Here is a 19,021-nt window from a genome sequence, read left to right as displayed (position 1 = left end):
TGGTTTAAAAAATAATTTTGTGAGTTATTTGAGTACACAAAGTAGAAAGCATTTAAGAATAACAGGAGAGAGAGAGAGAGATTATCACTGTAGCTTGTCTTATTTCCCTGAACTTGAGGGAGAGAATGCAAAGCAGACTGGGTCACAGAGAAGAATCCAGGTTGCATGGACGTGAGGAAATAGTGGCCTTGAGGAAATAGTTTAAGTTTCCTTGGTTTTTAGTAGTACTGGCTGGCATTGGAGGGCTTTCTTGAAGCTCTTTAACAAGTTATATTATAAAGTTTTCATATGTATATACTGTCTTTTCAAAGCAGAAAAAATTTATTTCTGATCTTTTTTCTCCCAGGAGATGGAACTGAAAGGAAAAGTATTTAAGCCTCTGCAACTTTTCATAAACTGAGGGAGGTTTTAATTCCCATTTCATTCATTCAAGTATCAAACATTATGATAAGCTTGGGAAAACCAAGAAAAATTCACTACTAATCCCCTCAGTGAATTTTAACGATAGTAGAAGGATAAACATGAAAACAAAAATTATAATACACTAACATGATTTCTGTAAAAATGTTGAGCATAGAGTGCTGTAATAGTCTACAACAGATGCCTAATTTCTCTGGAGGAGTCTCTGAAGGCTGCATAGACATTTCTTAGGCAATCAAGAAGGAGAGGGAGATGCCAGAAAACAGATCATATGCAAATAATAAGGAGGGTTGTTAGTGTGTGAAAGGTCAAAGAGGAATCTGGCAGGAGATGAGGCCAGCCTGGGAAGTAGTGGCTGCATAAGGATGGAGTTTGGGCTAATCACAAGATGTTTTGTTTGACCCTGTTGTCAACAGGGAGAATTCTGGAGACAGTGGGCGGCAAACACTCACTTGCCGAATTACAGTGGTAGGGCTGGAGAGATGGGCTTCCAGAAATGACTTCCAGAACAAGACAGTCCAACTGGTCCCAAGAGGATGGTGGTGAAGCATCAGGAAGCTGCCACTGATGCTTTGGGGTTCAAGAACTCGAGGTGTGGGTGCAGTCCTGGGAACAGGAGGTTGCCACCTCCAGCACTGCTACAGCTCTCCATGCAGCATGGGGTCAGTGACCTCCCCCAGGCACACTGCTGCCAAAACCCCCATATTTCCATGCCCCTGCTTGCCAACAGCAAGGAAAATAGGAAACTAGGCTTTGCTTCACGTTTGTCTTATAAATATTTCACTGGAGCCGATCAGACTGGGAGAACCTAGTATGTATTCAGAATTCTTGTTGCAAGGGATCTGGATTTTGGAGTCTATTCTTTCCAGCTTCTGTAGAAGGGCTCTCTTGGAAGAGGTTGGAATGGATGCTGAGGACCAATTCATCAAGTCTACTGGACATATGATGGGTGAAATTAGATGAGAAAATACACAGAGAAGAGAAACAGCTGGGAACAGAAATATGAAACAGTCACACTGCAGGGACTAGTAGGGAGACAAAGAAGGAATGGTGGTCACAGAGTTAGGAGAAGAATGAAGACAGTGTGGCATTGTGGCTACCAGTGAAAGAGAAAAGCTTAGGAAGAAGGAAGTAGATAACTGTGAAAATACTTTAGTGCAGTGATCATCAATGGTTTTCAATTTTTGATCATTTTTTTAAATGAGATCTTTTCAGTGACAAACCCTGTTCTTACCTCCAATATTAGGCAAAGCTTTCGTTGTCTGCAGTAATTTAAGCAAAAAAATTTAATTAATTAACTCACAATTTTAAATCCATTGGGGACAGATCTAGCAACAGGTGCTTAATTGGTATCACCTGCTAAGCCTTTCTGTCACTCCCTCTTTTGACTTTGCTCTCCTGCTCTCTGTATTGGATCATTGTCACGAAAGTTCTCTCCATGAAACCAGGTTAAAAATGGACTCTGGAAACCAGGCTTATCTATTGCTTACAATTTGTGATCCCAAAAGAAGAAGAGGCTCTTTCTTTCTTCCAGGATTCCCATATCACATCTTAGGGAAGACACTGAATAGTCTGTCCTGGGTCATGTGACTTTCAGGGCATCAATCACTTGCCAGTTATTGCAATAGGGTGTTCTGATTGGCCAGGCCTGGGGTACATGCCCATCCCAGGGGTGAAGGGAAGTGAAGTGAAAGTCACTCAGTTCTGTTCGACACTTTTTGACCCCATGGACTGTAGCCTACCAAGTTCCTCTGTCCATGGAATTCTCCAGGCAGGAATACTGGAGTGGGTAGCCATTCCCTTCTCCAGGGGATCTTCCCGACCCAGGGGTCAAGCCATGGTTTCCAGCACTGCTGATGGTTTCTTAACTGAGTTACTAAGGAAGCTTGAGCATACATTCTGTCCTATCCAAAACATGTAAAGACTCCCTGAGAGAACCATCAGAAGTTGTGGCTTTATAGCCGGAAATAGGAGAAAGGGGTGCCAAGCAGGCAAATTCACCTGTCTCTGGCTGGGCAATGCCAGGTTGAAGTTAAATAGGTTTGCCTCAGAATTCATAAATCATCATTTCCACTATATTCTGTTAGAAGTGTGTAATTAAATCTAGCCCACAGTTCCACATGAGAGTAATTATGTATTTAGAATGCATCACTTGAAAAATATATGATGACAGAGAGCCACTAGGAATTTAATGACACTTAAAAATGAATTGTTTAAATTCATGATAATAGTTTCTACATACATTAAAAATACATAATGACATCTTTCCTCTGCAAGTAATACTTTGGGAGATTATGGATTTGTGAGCCGGTTGCAATTTCTCTGATGCCCCCCAAACACAAATAAATTTCATGCCTTGAAGTTAAGTTAATCATGGAGTCCAGGGTAGCCTACGTACAATTTCAGGGACTATTAAATAAAGCAGTTCCTAGGAAATGTTACAAGACTCTCTTTTATTTAGTTTTTGGTGTACTCTAGTATTAAATACTTCATGATCCAGGTGGGTGATGTGACTTCCAACCAAGTAGCTAATCTAAAAACTACATTAAAAAATGACCATGCAAATAGAGCTGGGGGCCGGGAAGCACCTACATTACACAATAAATATTTTCTTTTAATTCTTTTTTTTTTTCTAATTCCATCTTTTCTGTTTTCATCATTTTAGTATGTATTTGGTGGCAAATCTGGGGAAAGAGCTTTCCATAATAACAGGAAATGAGGACATCACATACATGTACACACAGAGAGTGGGACACGACTTAGCCACTGAACAACACACACACATATACACATATGCACACACATACACATATGTATATATCCCCCCCTCCCACAATTTCTAAAGGAGGTAGCTCTCCTTTCAGGACAACCCGAGACCTGTGCCATGGGAAATGGATTCTGGATCTGTCCCCCGTGACCAGGCTGTTTAGTACATTAGTTCTTCTATCTGCAAAATGGAGGTTGATTGTCTCTCCTGCCTGGCAGGAGCGATGCCAGTCCGCACGTGTGGCTGCAACCTCCCAGGAAGAGAAATGCCCCCCAGGGCTTTGGCTGAGAGGTCCCGAGTGCAGAGAATTACGTTAGGTGCAGTATTCTCCGGAAGGGCGGTTTTGTTATTGGTCTGCGCAATTGCTTCCACACTGGGAGTGCTCCTCTGTCCTTTTAGCAGAGCGACCGGGCTCGGTGATTGCAGCGCCAAGTCGGCGGGAAAGCGGCGGGCGCGCTTGGCCCCTCCAGCTGCGCGCTGCTGGCTCCGCAGCTTGGGCCACTTGGCAGAGGCTCGGCCGTCCCGCTGTGGCCAGCGGCATCCCTTAGAAACAGCTGCTCCAGAGGGAAGCCCCAAACTGAAACTGGGCTTGGCCCACCGAGGCCGCGCTGTAATGCGGCCTGACACTTGAGTCCCCTAGAAGGACAAGCGCTGTAATCTAATCTAATTACAGGGGAAAAAAAAAATCTAATTTTTCTGTAAAAGAAAGGAAACAAGAAAAAGCAACGGAAATGTAAAAATGATACTATATGTACACATTACCCAATGATACTATACCATGAACTATTTGTATTGAAGTCTGGAATGGTTTTCAAATAGTCAATTATTTGTAGGGAAAACCTTTAATTGGGAGGAGTAGGTAATTTTATATGCTTGTTAATGGAATCCAGATTTGTTTGCCCTGTTTTAAGAACCTAATGTATTTGTTACCTATTTTGTTAATTTATTGTTTAAAGTTTTTCTTTTTGGCCCCTTGTGGAAGCAGGGAGTCTTAACCACTGGACCACCAGGGAAGTCCCTGCTGTTTCAAATTTTAAATTTGATTTGTATAATTTTTGCGACTCTGTGTTTTTCTTGTTTTTAAACTTAAGGTTAAAAAGCTTGTTGTTATGTTTTTTGTTTGTTTGGTTTTGTTTTTAAACAAAAAGAACATCTCTTTTTTGAGGTAAATGAAAAGCTTGAGGGTTTACATATAATTTTTTCAGTTCTCAGTTTCTCTTTGCCAGAATTATTAGATTTTCAAATACCCTGAAAATTGCTGTAACCTGTCATGATTAGCAATTTAACTAAAACTTTGTTTTTAGGTTGAGTTAATATCAGATTTGGTACATTTGTTGAGCAGTTAAGGAAACTGACAGTACTGTTACATTTTTTCCCACAGCTTATAAACTGACATTTGTGCATTCTAAGTCAGTAGGATCTCAAAATTTCCGCTTCTATTTTGTATTTAGGAAAATAAGATTTTGAGCTGATGTGCATTTTCTTTTGTTTTGAGTCTGTTTTACCTTATAGCTGCAAAAGTAGGAAAGTAATTACATACACATAAGTAACTTAGTTACTTAGCAAGCTTTCTGATCATGTTATGGTAGCTTTTATTAAGTTCTCAAGTAAAGTAATTAGTGCAGGAAAGTTCCCAACTTGAACACTTCATTAGGTTCAAGATAATTGAAAAATACAAACAGTTTATGCCTGCACTCAAGGTCTCTCTCTCTCCCTCTTTTTCTAGCTCTCTGATCTGACAGTATAGGTGTGGTAACCTCTAAACATATCCCAGAAAATAAATGCTATGTTCAAACTGCATTGTAAAGTGAAAAAAAAAAAAAAAAAATCTGGCTCTATAAGGATTTAGAAGAAATTGCCGTTAAGGTAATGGTGACATTTCACCATGCTGTGACATTGTGACATTTCCAACCCAGGTTGCTCCTCTACTTTATTTAATGCCCAGCAACAATCGTTTGCTAGGCTGAAATGTTGACAGAATTCTAGTGTTTTTGTTTTTAAGGTGAGTGCCAAAATTGTCAACAGGAAGCTTCTGCAAAATCCTCATGGTTGCCCAGAGAGAAAACAGTGACCTGGTAGTGTTCTAAATGTTTCCATAGTATGATGATCTTTGGTGGCTGTCTCTGGAAAATGGGGGGCCTATATATCATTGGGAATTTCCTTATTTATTTCCTTAATTATTTAAAGTATAAAGGTCCTAGTGTAGAACAGGGAGCAAACCAGATGTCTAGGCCACTGGCACTAATTAAGAAAAATGCTTTGCTTTGAGGGTGAAAAAGGCTTTCTGACAGTTTCTGGCAATGTGATCTGACTCTAGATGGAGGTTGCCAGCAAGGATTTTTCTTCCAGGTAGTCATTCCAAACAGCCTGGTTTTTATATCAGTGGATGGAAAGGGGAGGAGCTCAGCAATTGCTTTTAATTTATAAACCTTAAGTTCCTCTTCCTTTCACCGTTTTGTGCTTTTCATCAGCTGCCCATGAAGTGTGATTCCTACAGACACCATCTGCCCTTGCTGGCACCTCTGTCCTTGCTGGCACCTCCTGCCTGCTGTGTCCTGCCAGGTCTAGGACAGTGGTTCTCAAAGGGTGGTCAGGACGCTACTAGCTTGTAGGCTGCACTTGAGCCACTAATGGATGTTCAGTGCTACTCTGATGACTGTATTTTTCCCTTATTATATCTCTCACTGGTGTTTCCTCCTAGTATGCTGTGGAAAAGGGGATTCTGAGGCTGGGTGTTGGAGGAAACCATTTAAAAGGGAAGAGCAAAGCGGGTTGTTGCTGGGTTGGAGCTTGGTGCTGTTTTTCTGTACCCTCCAAGGGCCAGCGAGTGTCCTGCTCTTCTCCTCTCTTCAAGAGCCATGCACCCAGAGACTGGCTGTAGTGTACCCTGTGTGTGTACCAGTCGTGTCCAGCTCTGAAACCCTGTGGACTGTAACCTGCCAGGCTCCTCTGTCCATGAAATTCTCCAGGCAAGAACTCTGGAGACTGCCATGCATGCAGGGCATTCTGACATGCCCTCCTTCAGGGGATCTTCCTAACCCAGGGATCAAACCCTCATCCCTGCGCCTCCTGGATTGTTATTTAACAGTGGGGCAACCTGGGAGGCCTGTAGCATGCCTTACAAGGTGTTAACTACACTATTACCTCTCTGAACTCAGCTCAAGGCTTCTCTCCTTGGCTCACTTGGTGCCAGCTACCCTGACTATGCTTCAAATATACCAGCTACTGTCAGATGCTTACAGGGCTCACTCCCATGCATCCTTCAGGATTTTATTTAAATGTTATCTTTTCAGAGAATCTGTTCTTAGCTATTCTATGTTACAATCACTATCATTTATACATGTTGGGTTTTTGTCTTTGCATGTCACCATTTTACAAAATATATTTATAGCTTGCTCATTAATTGTTTATTTACTTAGGTTATTTGTGTGTTAACTTATTATGTGTCTTCTCCCCCTAGAATATAAGGTAAATGAAAGTAGAGATTTTGTCTCTTGTTCACTGCTTTATTCCCAGCACTCAGGACAAGGCCTGGCACTTAGTAGTTACTCAATAAATATTTTTTAAAATACAAATGAATGTATGGAAGTCCCATACTTGCTCAGTTCAGTTCAGTTGCTCAGTCATGTCTGACTCTTTGTGACCCCATGGACTGTAGCACGCCAGGCCTCCCTGTCCATCACCAACTCCCAGAGCTTCTCAAACTCATGTCCATTCAGTTGGTGATGCCATCCAACCATCTCATCCTCTGTCATCCCCTTCTCAGCCTGCCTTCAATCTTTGCCAGCATCAGGGTCTTTTCCAGTGAGTCAGTTCTTCCCATCAGGTGGCCAAAGTATTGGAGTTTTAGCTTCATCAATCCTTCCAGTGAATATTCAGGACTGATTTCTTTTAGGATTGACTGGTTTAATCTCCCTGCAGTCCAAGGGACTCTCAAGAGTCTTCTCCAACACCACAGTTCAAAAGCATCAATTCTTTGGTGCTCAGTTTTCTTTATGGTCCAATTCTCACATCCATACATGGCTACTGGAAAAACCATAGCTTTGACTAAACGGACCTTTGTTGACAAAGTAATGTCTTTCCTTTTTAATATGGTGTCTAGGTTGGTCATAGGTTTTCTTCCAAGGAGCACACATTTTTAAATTTCAGGGCTGCAGCCACCATCTGCAATGATTTTGGAGCCAAAGAAAATAAAGTCTGTCACTGTTGCCATTGTTTCCCCATCTATTTGCCATGAAGTGATGGGACTGGATGCCATGATCTTAGTTTTTTGAATGTTGAGTTTTAAGCCGACTTTTTCACTCTCCTCTTTCACTTTCATCAAGAGGCTCTTCAGTTTCTCTTCACTTTCTGCCATAAGGATGGTATCTGCATATCTGAAGTTATTGATATTTCTCCTGGAAATCTTGATTCGAGCTTGTGCTTCATCCAGCCTGGTATTTCACATGATGTACTTTGCATATAAATTATATAAGTAAGGTGACAATATACAATGTTGATATACTCCTTTCCCAACCTGGAACCAGTGTGTTGTTCCGTGTCTGGTTGTAATTGTTGCTTCTTGACCTGCATACAGATTTCTCAGGAGGCAGGTAAGGTGTTCTGGTATTCCCGTCTCTTTAAGAATTTTCCACAGTTTGTTGTGATCCACGCAGTCAAAGGTTTTAGTGTAGTCAATGAAGCAGAAGTAGATGTTTTTCTGGAATTCTCTTGCTTTTTCTATTATGCAACAGATGTTGGCAATCTGATCTCTGGTTCCTCTGCCTTTTCTAAATCCAGCTTGAACATCTGGAAGTTCATGGTTCACATATTGCTGAAGCCTGGCTTGGAGAATTTTGAACATTACTTTACTAGCATGTGAGATGAGTCCAATTGTGTGGTAGCTTGAGCATTCTTTGGCATTGCCTTTCTTTGGGATTGGAATGAAAACTGACCTTTTCCAGTCCTGTGGCCACTGCTGAGTTTTCCAAAAATGCCGGCATATTGAGTGCAGCACTTTCACAGCATCATCTTTTAGGATTTGAAAGAGCTCAACTGGAATTCCATCACCTCCATTAGCTTTATTCATAGTAATGCTGCCTATGGCCCACTTGACTTTGGACTCCAGGATATCTGGCTCTAATTGAGTGGTCACACCATCGTGATTATTTGGGTCATTACCTTTTTGTATAATTCTTCTGTGTCTTATTGCCACCTCTTTTTAATATTTTCAGCTTCTGTTAGGTCCAAACCATTTCTGTCCTTTCTTGTGCCCATCTTGGCATGGAGTGTTCTCTTAGTATCTCTAGTTTTCTTGAAGAGATCTCTAGTCTTTCCCATTCTATTGTTTTCCTCTGTTTATTTGCATTGATCACTGCGGAAGGCTTTCTTATCTCTCCTTGCTATTCTTTGGAACTCTGTATTCAGATGGATATATCTTTTGTTTATTCCTTTGCCTTTCACTTCTATATACTTGTTATATCTGTTTTAATTTAGGACTTCCCAGGTCGCTTAGTGGTAAAGAACCTGCCTGCGATGCAGGAGACATGGGTTCAATTCCTGGGTCAGGAAGATCCCTGGAGGAGGGCATGGCATAACACTCCAATATTCTTACCTGGAGAATCCCATGGACAGAGGGGCCTGGCAGGATGCAGTCCATAGGGTCGCAAAGAGTCAGACATGACTAAAATGACTGAGCACACGTTTCTTAATCTGAGTTTATATGAATGTAGCAGAGGTGCTATAATAACTGCCATATATAAATTTGTGATAAAATTCATTATAGTCATTCATGAAGCCATTTGGAATGAGCAAGAGTCCTAGGTCTGTGTTAGTTACACTGAAATAAGACCATTGATTCATTAAATGCAAAGTTTGATTGTTCTGTAACTCTTTGGGGGCTCCGTGTAACAACTTTGTCTAAATCTCAGCAACCCAGTTACAACTAATCTTTGACTATGTATAGAATATTCAAATAGCTTATTGGGGGAGAGAATTGATGTTTTCTATATATTAATCACTTCCCATACATTATCCTGTAGGAACTGAGGTTCCGAATTTCTTTTCAATCACTGAAGATTTCAGAGGTAATGACAGAGCAGACCTACATCCAATTAATGTAGTAAAATAAGGGCCTCTGTAAGAAAACAAGTCAGTGGATTAGATCATCTCACACTTGTTCATCTTCTGTTGGCTAAACATACTTCTTAGAGCAGGGCCCTGCCTTGCTAGTCATCTGCCAGGAGTACATTGGTTACCTACTAGATCAAGCCCAACTCTAAATGCCCCATAATCTCCTTTTCATATAGTGATCCCAGGTTATTTTCCTTACTCCCTGTAACAAATGTGTTCTGGCAGAGAAGACATTCTTCCTTCCTTCTTAACTGCCACTCTTCCCCCATTATACAGCTGTAGACTTGTCTCTGCCCTGCCTACAGTGACTTTCTATTGCCCCAATGGTATTCCTTTCAGGAATGATTGCCTCTCCTTTTTCTGTTCTATTCACTTGCCACTTTATAAAGTCTGCTTGAAAACTACACTCTCTGTTTTTTCATATCCCTAGCCTTCAACAACCTCTCTCATCTTTCTTTTCTTAGTTGCTTTTACTTGTTAACTATACCGCACAATTATTTATTAAGGTCTAGTTATAGACTGTGCATGCGTGCTAAGTTGCTTAGTCATGTCTGACTCTTTGCAACCCCATGGACTGTAGCCTGGCAGGCTCCTCTGTCCTTGGGACTGTCTACGCAGGATATACTGGAGTGGGTTGCCGTGCCCTCCTCCAGAGGATCTTCCCGACGTGGCAGTAGTATTCTGTAATTGTTTCTAGTTTCAGTCTTGTTCCACAACTGTTTCTAGTTTCAGCCTTGTTCTCTGAACAAGAGAGTGTTTAAAGAGATTTATGTTTTATACATTTTTTTCTCCCTACAGTGTAGATTTTGCACATTAAGAGAGATTTTGCACCATTAAGAGATGCTCAACAAATACTTGCTTTTTTATTGTGAATATTTACTGAGTCCTGCTAGCAACCAAGGCATCATTTTAGGACAGAGTAAAATGTAGTTTATCCAGCAGTGGTTCCTTCCAATCTATTATTGGCTCTCTGCATCCTGTGTATAGGTATAGTTTCAAAAGTCACTAGAAGATTTTGCTTCCCTTTCATTATCTCTGAAATTTGAATTCTCACTTTCACATTGTGAGATGTTGGTATAAAGTAGTTTTGAGAACCTTGGCTGAAAGGCATAGGGTAGATACAAAGCATACATCTTCAGAAAGTAAAATGAAAATGCAAATATTTAAAAAATTGAAAACAAAGCATAGAAACCTTGGATGAATGGCAAGGCCAAAGAATTCATTGTTTCATTTCTGGGGTGCTAGTGAAGATTGGGAAATCTGTCCTTTGAAAGATCAGAATTTTACTGTTCTGTGTAGCCTTGTGCTACAGAAAATATTGGGTTGGCCAAAATGTTCATTTGGTTTTAAATACAAATAAAACACATTTTTCATTTTCACCAAGAGCAGTATTGAACAATGTATGCACTAATCGAGTGAACTTTTTGGCCAACCCAATACTTTGCTACTTCCTTGAGGGAGGTGTCCATAGTATTAATCTGTAAGGATTTGAACTTTTGAGGCAGTGTTAAGCATTCATTAATATCAGATTAGAGGTGGCAAAGTGATGAAAGATCTCCAGGTGACTTCAAATCAGGTGTCATGCTGCAAATCCTTCTTTTTGGCCATGATTTTGACCAAGTGCAGGCAGCCAGTGAATGTGTTTTGGCAGAAACAAGAGAAGCTGAGAAGGTCAGCAGGCAGAAAGAAGCCCTGTCTCCAGAAACACTTGGACATCATTTCTTTGTTCCGAATCATACCATGTTTGGAGATGCCTCACTTAGTGGCAACAGTGAAATACTGTGCCCTTTGTACAGTTTAAAAACTGAAGTGCACGTGTAGGTCCTAGCTTGCACTGTCTTTTCAAGGGTACTTTGGAGATGGGAGGGGCCGTAATCTCTTATTTGAGAAGCTTTCTCTTTGTTCTCTCTCTGAATGAGAGCTTAAGCCCAGTGGACAATAGTGGGTCTGACTGGGAACATTTTCAAGATTTGTACTGCCAATCTGGAAACTGAATCTGTTCCAAGGTGAGGGGTGGCTGTCACTGGTAGAAACAGAAGGATGTTCTGCCAGTTTGCAAGCAGTGCGGTGTGCTGAGAGGGAGTGGCAAGTAGTAGGTGGCACAGCCAAGTTCCCGCAGGGGCACCCAGGGGCCCCCCACAGGCTGGTAGAGCACTTCAAGATAGGGCCTAAGTGCAGGCAGTCCTGGTGTGCGAGGGGCCCAGCCCCTGAGCTGGGGGTCAGGCTTGAAGTCCTAGGGAGCGGGCAGGGAGAAAGCTGGGAGACAAGAAAGAGGGTGCATAAGGTAAAGACATGCAGCTGGAAACGGAACCTGAAGTGACCTGAAAAAACTCACAAATAATAAAGATAGCTAACGTTTACTGATGCTTAGTATTTGTCAGGATAAGTCCCACACATCCTTTCTACACCTTAACTCTTATCCATCAATCCTTACCTGTGAGGCAGGTACTCTTATTGCCCCACTTTCAGGGGAGGAAACAATCACAGAAAGGTCTGAAAGCTTGTGGAGACTCACACATCTAGCAAGTGGCAGCGTGGGGCTTTGAACCCAGATATTCTGGCTCCAAAGTCTGTTTGCTGAACCTCCAGCCTAGCCCATCTCCAACTGCTGTGTGTGTGTATATGTGCTCAGTCATGTCTGACTCATGGAATGTAGCCTGCCAGTCTCCTCTGTCCATGGGATTTCCCAGGCAAGAATACTGGAGTGGGTTGCCATTTCCTCCTCCAGGGTATTTTCCTGACCCAGGAATCAAACCTCCGTCTCTTGAACGAATCTCTTCCATTGTCAGGTGGATTCTTCACCACTGTGCCACCTGGGGCACCTTCTCCAACTGCTACAGACTAAATCAGATTTGTCTTTGTAGCCTTTTGAAAGGGACATAAAACATTGGGCCAAAAAGATATGAATTTGACTTGCACTTTTACTTTGTGATGCTTTGGGGAAATCACTTCATTTGTCTTAGGCTTGGTTTTACATCTGCAGAGTAAATGTAATAGGAATTACATTTACTGTTTACATTTACTAATAAATGTAATAGGGAACACCAACTATTCCACAGATTCTGAAAGTGGAGTAATGGATATAAACTAATAACATTGTGTCTGGCAAGAACTTACCACTCAAATGTGTTTTCTCTCTCTCTCTCATTGCCCATCAATACAAAGCTCTTAAATTCTTCTTGATTGGAAATAGGATTGTTCCTGGGCACAGAGCTGAATCAGGCATATGTGGAGGGCATATGGCACCTGGAGACTTTCTGCCCACTTGGGTTAAACAAGTTGCTTTGGCTTTTCTCTATTGGTTGTTCTTTTGTTTTAATTTACAGAAAATTTGTTGGCAAGTGTTTTCATATACAGTTAATTCAATTCATGAAACTTTGCATCAGAAATGTGTAAGCTAATGCTCACTTTAGGAATGATGATTGGCAAATTTAAAAATTGTGCTTTTTTATGAATGTGTTGGGGCTTCCCTGATAGCTCAATTGGTAAAGAATCCACCTGCAGTGCAGGAGACCTGGGTTCAATCACTGGGTTGGGAAGATCCCCTGGAGTAGTTTCCGGAAAGGCTTCTCACTCCAGTATTCTGGCCTGGAAAATTCCATGGACTGTATAGTTCATGGGGTCGCAAAGAGTTGGACACGACTGAGTGACTTTCACTTCACATAAACGTGTTATCATGTATTATTTTCAATATTACTTTCTTTCATTTACTTGTTAGTATTCAGGAGAACTAACTGTAAAGACTGTAAGTCTGAATTTCCATGATTATACTTGAATTTCAAAGCTGTTTCATATTTCACAGCAGCCAGAGCATGTATGTTCACAATCTGAAATACCCCATCTCCTGTCAAGTCATGGAAAACCTGCTTTACCTCTCTTATTAGAAGCATCCACCCAATTTTAATGAAGGAATTCCATGATCATTGTGTCTCCAACAATTTTGATCTGTAGCTGCAAACTATATTTAGTGCTATAACCGTATGTACTTTTGTATTACTTAATTTTATAAGACAAATAGTACATGTCACTGCAGAATAATTAGATCACATTATGCACAGACACAAAAGGTGAAAATCTCCCATCATTCTAGATCTAAACACTGTTATATTTTGATGTCTGCCTTTCCAGATTATTTTCTGTGTATGTACAGGCATAGTACAGAAGTTTGTTGTTGTTTAGTCGCTAAGTTGTGTCTGACTCTTTGCAACCCCATGAACTGCAGCACACCAGGCTTCCTTGTTCACTATCTCCTGGAGTTGCTTACTGAAATAGAAATACTGTAAATACAATTAGTAAGCTGTGCTTTTCACTTAGTAGTTTTATCATGAACATGTTTATATATACATCTACATCATTATTTCTAATAGCTTCAAAATATTCCTTTGCTTTTTATAGAAATATTAACTTTGATAATTTTTTGTAGTTGGATATTTACTTTGTTCACATTTTTTCCTATTACAAGCAATACTTTGATCATTATTTTTGCATATACATCTCTGTATCCTTGTCTCATGCTGATTCAAAGGGTATGTGTGTTTACCAGGCTTTTGATATATTTGCCAAAAATCTGTCTAGAAATATTGTACTGATTATATTCCCACCAGCAGTAAATGAGTGCTCCAGCATTCTGTGTTATTTTTTATTTTAATGTACCATCTAATGGACAAACTAGAGCATCTCCTTATTTTATTTATTTACTTTGTGCTTGTTAGTGAAGTTGATTTTTTTCCATGTTACTTTAAAAGTTTATCTTCTTGTGAATTTGCCTTTTCATGCTCTTTGTCTGTATTTCTACTGAGAAGTTATTTTTCCTAAGAGTTCTTCATGTTGTAACTTTATCTATAAAATGCACTGTGATTTCTCCTAGTCTATGTTTTCTATTTAAAAAAATTTACATATATATATTTTTTATTTTCAAAATTAGTTAAATCATTCTATTCCTAATTTATGCACTTAAGAAAGTGTCTAGTAAATATGATATGTCGAAAGACCTGCTGTACCCTTAAAGAAATAAAATATTTACAAATGTTCCATTTCACTACTTCCCTGGCTTTATCTTTCTCATTTAAATCTTAAGTTCATCTGGAATATTTTCTGGCCTGAGATGAAGGTATTTTATATCTAAATGGTTATCAAATTGTCCCAACCCAATGATAGAGTAACCTATGCTTTAAACGCTGGGGATAAAGAAAAATGTTACCTTTATCAAATATCAAATATGTATATGATATACAGTTGTATCTGTTTTTTGTTTTCATTCCCACTGGTTTTTCTTCTACTCTGGTACCAGGTTAAATTATTTTAATTATTATAAAAATTCTTTTGTTATTGTTTTTCAGAAATTCTCAACCTATATTTACATGTTTATTTATATGATGTTTTAAATTATGCAAGCAGGAAAGTATAGTGCAGAACATGTGTTAGGATAGATAAAGCAAGAATAGCAACTGTTTAGCTGCATGATGAGTACCTGGGGTTCATGATCGTGTTTTCTCTGCCTTTGTGTTTTTGAAACTTTCTGTAACAAGCATTTAAATGTAAACAAATAGATAAATAATTCAGGTTAGAACTGCACATGATTGGAATTGCACATTCTTTCTTCAGAAACGTTACTTTTTTTGCTGTGTTTTCTTTTATGTCCTTCACACTGCTATATTTACATTGATTAACCAGCAGGGACCTAATGTATAGTGCATGGTACTCCGCTATGGCAGAGTTCTGTGGCAGCCTGGATGGGAGGGGAGTTTGGGATCGAAGGGATACATGTATATGTAAGGATGAGTCCCATCACTGTTTGCCCAAAACTACCTCAACATTGTTTGTAATCAGCTATCTCTCAATACAAAACAGAAAGTTATTTGAAAAAGAAAGTTTTATATACTTTTTTTCCACATATCCCCTGTACCTTTGTAAATGAACATGCAAACAAAATCTCTAAAATCTTAGTGTCTAGTTTCATAGGCTACTGTTGTTGTTTTGCAGTATTATACTTCCAGTTGTTGGTATATAGGAAAACACTGATTTGTAGCCAACCCACCTTACTAGCTGGCTTCCCTGCTGACTCAGATGGCAAAGAATCCACCTGCAGTACAAGAGACCCAAGTTTGATCTGTGGTTCAGGATGATCCTCTGGAGAAGGGAATGGCAATCCACTCCACTGTTCTTGCTTGGAGAATTCCATGGACAGACAAGCCTGGTGGGTTATAGTCCACTGAGCAATTATCACACAACTAACACACTTACTAAACATTTTTTTTTTTAGTTTCTTTTTTAACAAGTTTATTTTGGAGGGAGTCTTTCAAATAAAGAGTTCTATGATTTTCACATAATTAGAGATTTGCCTCCCTTTTGCAATATTTATGACTCTTTCCTACCAGACTTACTAATTAGCACTTTAAAGATATTGTTAACTAAATATGTTAACAGTGAGTGTCCACCTGCTTCTGACATCAGTGGGAATGTCTCCAGCCTTCATCAAGCAAGACATTAGCTATTTGAGACTAAAATTAGTGATTCAATGAACAGGTAACTATAGAACAACATGATACAGGGTGAATACAAAAGTAGATTATTATTTTCAAAGCAATGGTCCCTATCACACTTACTGTACATTCACTGTAAACAAATCATAGTTTCCTAAGAGTAAGAAATATGAGAATGACGTACCTTAGTGAGAGTTTACCATGTGTTGTCACTGTTTCCAGCACTTTACCTCTATGCATTCTATATTCCTTCCAGTAATGGTTTGAAGCAAGATCTCATAGTTCTAGTTTACAAACAGAGAAACAGATACAGAGAGGCCCAGTAACTTGCCCAAAGCATACAGTAAGTAGCAGAGCCAGGATAGTTTGGTCTGAATAGCTGAATAGCCAATAATAATTTATAATTATTTTATAGTTAATGATGATTATTAAGTTTTTAAGGATCTGAACTATTGTAATAGTGAGTAATATTAAATATTAGTGATAAGGGCTTCCCTAGTAGCTCAGCTGGTAAAGAATCCGTCTGCAATGCAGGAGACCCCGGTTTGATTCCTGGGTCAGAAAGATCCCCTGGAGAAGGGATAGGCTACCCACTCCAGTATTCTTGGGCTTCCCTGATGGCTCAGATGGTAAAGAATCCACCTGTAATGCGGGAGACCTGGGTTCGATCCCTGGGTTGGGAAGATCCCCTGGAGGAGGGCATGGCAACCCATTCCAGTATTCTTGCCTGGAGAATCCCATGGGCAGAAAAGCCTAGCAGGCTGTAGTCCGTGGGGTGGCAAAGAGTCAGACACGACTGAGCGACTCAGCACAGCACACAGCACATAAGTGATAAACCAGTTCCTCGCCACCGCCGCCTTCCCCTCCATCCCACTGCCGCAGAAAAAGTTTCTTAAAAACTCTGTCTAGGGACTTCCCTGGTCATCCAGTGGTTAGGACGCAGTGCTTTCACTGCTGAGGACCTTGGTTCAATCCCTGGCCTGGGAACTAAGATCTTGCAGGCTTCAAGATGTGGCAAAAAAAAATTCTATTTAATGTAGTGGCTTAAGGGCTCTGAGTCCCTAGTAATATTTAAGAATAGAATGGTTAGTTACAGTATCTCTGTTATGGTACAGTGAAGTATGGTGTTATATACCATGGTATGATATATTATGAGCTGGAAACTTAAAGAGCCTTTTAACTCCAAGTTTCTTTTCCTTGGCTACTTAGATTTCAGACATTAAATTTGGTTTTATTTTGCAATTTATACAGTTTGGCTTACATTACTCCTTCAGTGAATTAGAGACATTTTTAAAGATAAAATTCCAGCTTCCCAAATATCATTGCCCTTTAAGAAAATTGAGCCAATAAACCACATCCTTAGAAAAGAAACAGCCCTTTTCCTTCTTCTTGGCTAAGAAATTCATCTATTAGCAAAATAATCTTTACAAGTTTTTTCTGTTATGTAGCTCCATCCTTCATCACCATTATGAATGCAGAGGGAACAGAATCTAATTTCAGGTGCCAGATGGGTACCACATGAATAGTGATGATTCAGCACAGGCTCCAATTAGAGCAACCAGGCTCTCAGCAAACTATTGGGTAATCATGGGGATCATGGTGAACTGAGGGGCATTTTCTTCCACGCGTCAGGCTTCTCTGCTTGTCCTTCCTCTATACTCAGAGCCTTTCAAATTTGTGAAACACTTGGAAACTGTAAACAGTTGAGAGTGGGTGCTTGCAGTTAACTTCTTGTCAGTAAAAGTGGTAGGGTTCATTTTGAAACTCATTGATGAGTACTTAAAGAAGTAAAGTACTTAAAGAAGTAGACAGCAGAAAATTTCAAAGCCCTGGATATAAGGCTTGAAATGCTCGTTTGACCCTGCAGAAGGCCATGGAAGAGCTTAGGAAGTAGAGATTAAATCTTGTGCTGCACTTGAATGTAGGAACAAGCTCCTCTCAGTGTGACTGCAGAATAATAATCCTGGAAAGAGTCCATTTTTAATGAAACAGTTTTACAACATCAGTAAAATCTGAGCCTCCTAAAAAAAACACCTGGTGCTTTCTTCCTCAACGTAAAGGACAAACAAATTAAAATTAACACTGATGGAACACCTCCTCTGATCCAGGTATAGTGTTTGGTATGTGCTGACCTATCAGCCCCTCATTTAATCTACACTCTACCCCTGCAGTGTGGGGTTTCACCAGTTACTTTTATATTGACCATGAACTTGATATTCCAATGGGTTAAATAGAGTCCTCAAGGCAACAATATTAGGAAATGACCAAAACATAATTTGCATCCAAGTATGACTAATTCCAAAATTCTTTTTTTTTAATTCCAAAATTCTTACTGTTACACTAATTTGTTTTACCCTTTTCCTTTTCATCTCTGAATAAACATCTGTTTTATTTAGATTTTAAAAATTGAAGTATATAGTTGATCTATAATATATAAATTTCAGGTACAACACAGTAATTCAACATTTTTATAGATTATACTCCATATAAAGTTTTTATAAAATATTGGCTATATTGCCTGTGCTGTATATTACATCCTTGTATCTTATTTCATTTGTATCTAATAGTCGGTACCTCTTAATCTGCTTCTCCTATCTTGCCCCTCCCCTCTTCCCTCTCCCAACTGGTGCCTACTGGGTTGTTCTCTGTATTTGTGACTATGTTTTGTTATATTCATTTGTTTTACATTTTGCATATGAACGGAACCATTTGGTCTTTGTCTTTGATTTATTTCACTAAGCATACCCTACAGGTCCATCAGGGTTGTTGTAAATGGCAAGTTTTATTCTTTTTTATAACTGAGTAATACTCCAGTGTGTATGCGTGTACATGGCACATCTTTTTTGTTCATTTATCTGTTGATGGACACTTAGGTTGCTTCCATATCTTGTTTATTGTAAATAATGCTGTTGTGAACATTGGAGTGCATGTATCTCTTCAAGTTAGTGTTTCTTAGCATATATACCCAGGAATGCAGTTGCTGGATCATATGCTAGTTTAATTTTTTGAGGAATCTCCATATTGTTTTCCAAGTGGCTGTACCAGTTTTCATTCCCACCAACAGAGCAGGAGGGTCCCCATTTCTCCATATCCTCTTCAACACTTGTTATTTCTTGTCTCTTTGATAACAGCCATTCTAACAGGTAGGAGGTGATATCTAATGGTGGTTTTGATTTTCATTTCCCTGATAATTAGTGATGTTGAACATCTTTTCACATGCCTGTTAGCCAACTGTATGTCT

The 19,021-nt window shown here is 39.6% G+C and overlaps 1 protein-coding gene across 3 annotated transcripts in view; it reads left to right on the top strand.

The window, feature by feature from the left end:
- PDE4D (phosphodiesterase 4D) overlaps positions 1-19,021 on the top strand; it is a 1,548,416-nt gene that overhangs the window by 296,541 nt on the left and 1,232,854 nt on the right. The gene's annotated exons all lie outside the window — the stretch shown is intronic.

The sequence above is a fragment of the Muntiacus reevesi genome, chromosome 14 (genome assembly GCF_963930625.1).
Source record: "Muntiacus reevesi chromosome 14, mMunRee1.1, whole genome shotgun sequence".
NCBI classification, from domain to species: Eukaryota; Metazoa; Chordata; class Mammalia; order Artiodactyla; family Cervidae; genus Muntiacus; species Muntiacus reevesi.
This window is presented reverse-complemented; position numbering and strand designations above follow the sequence as displayed.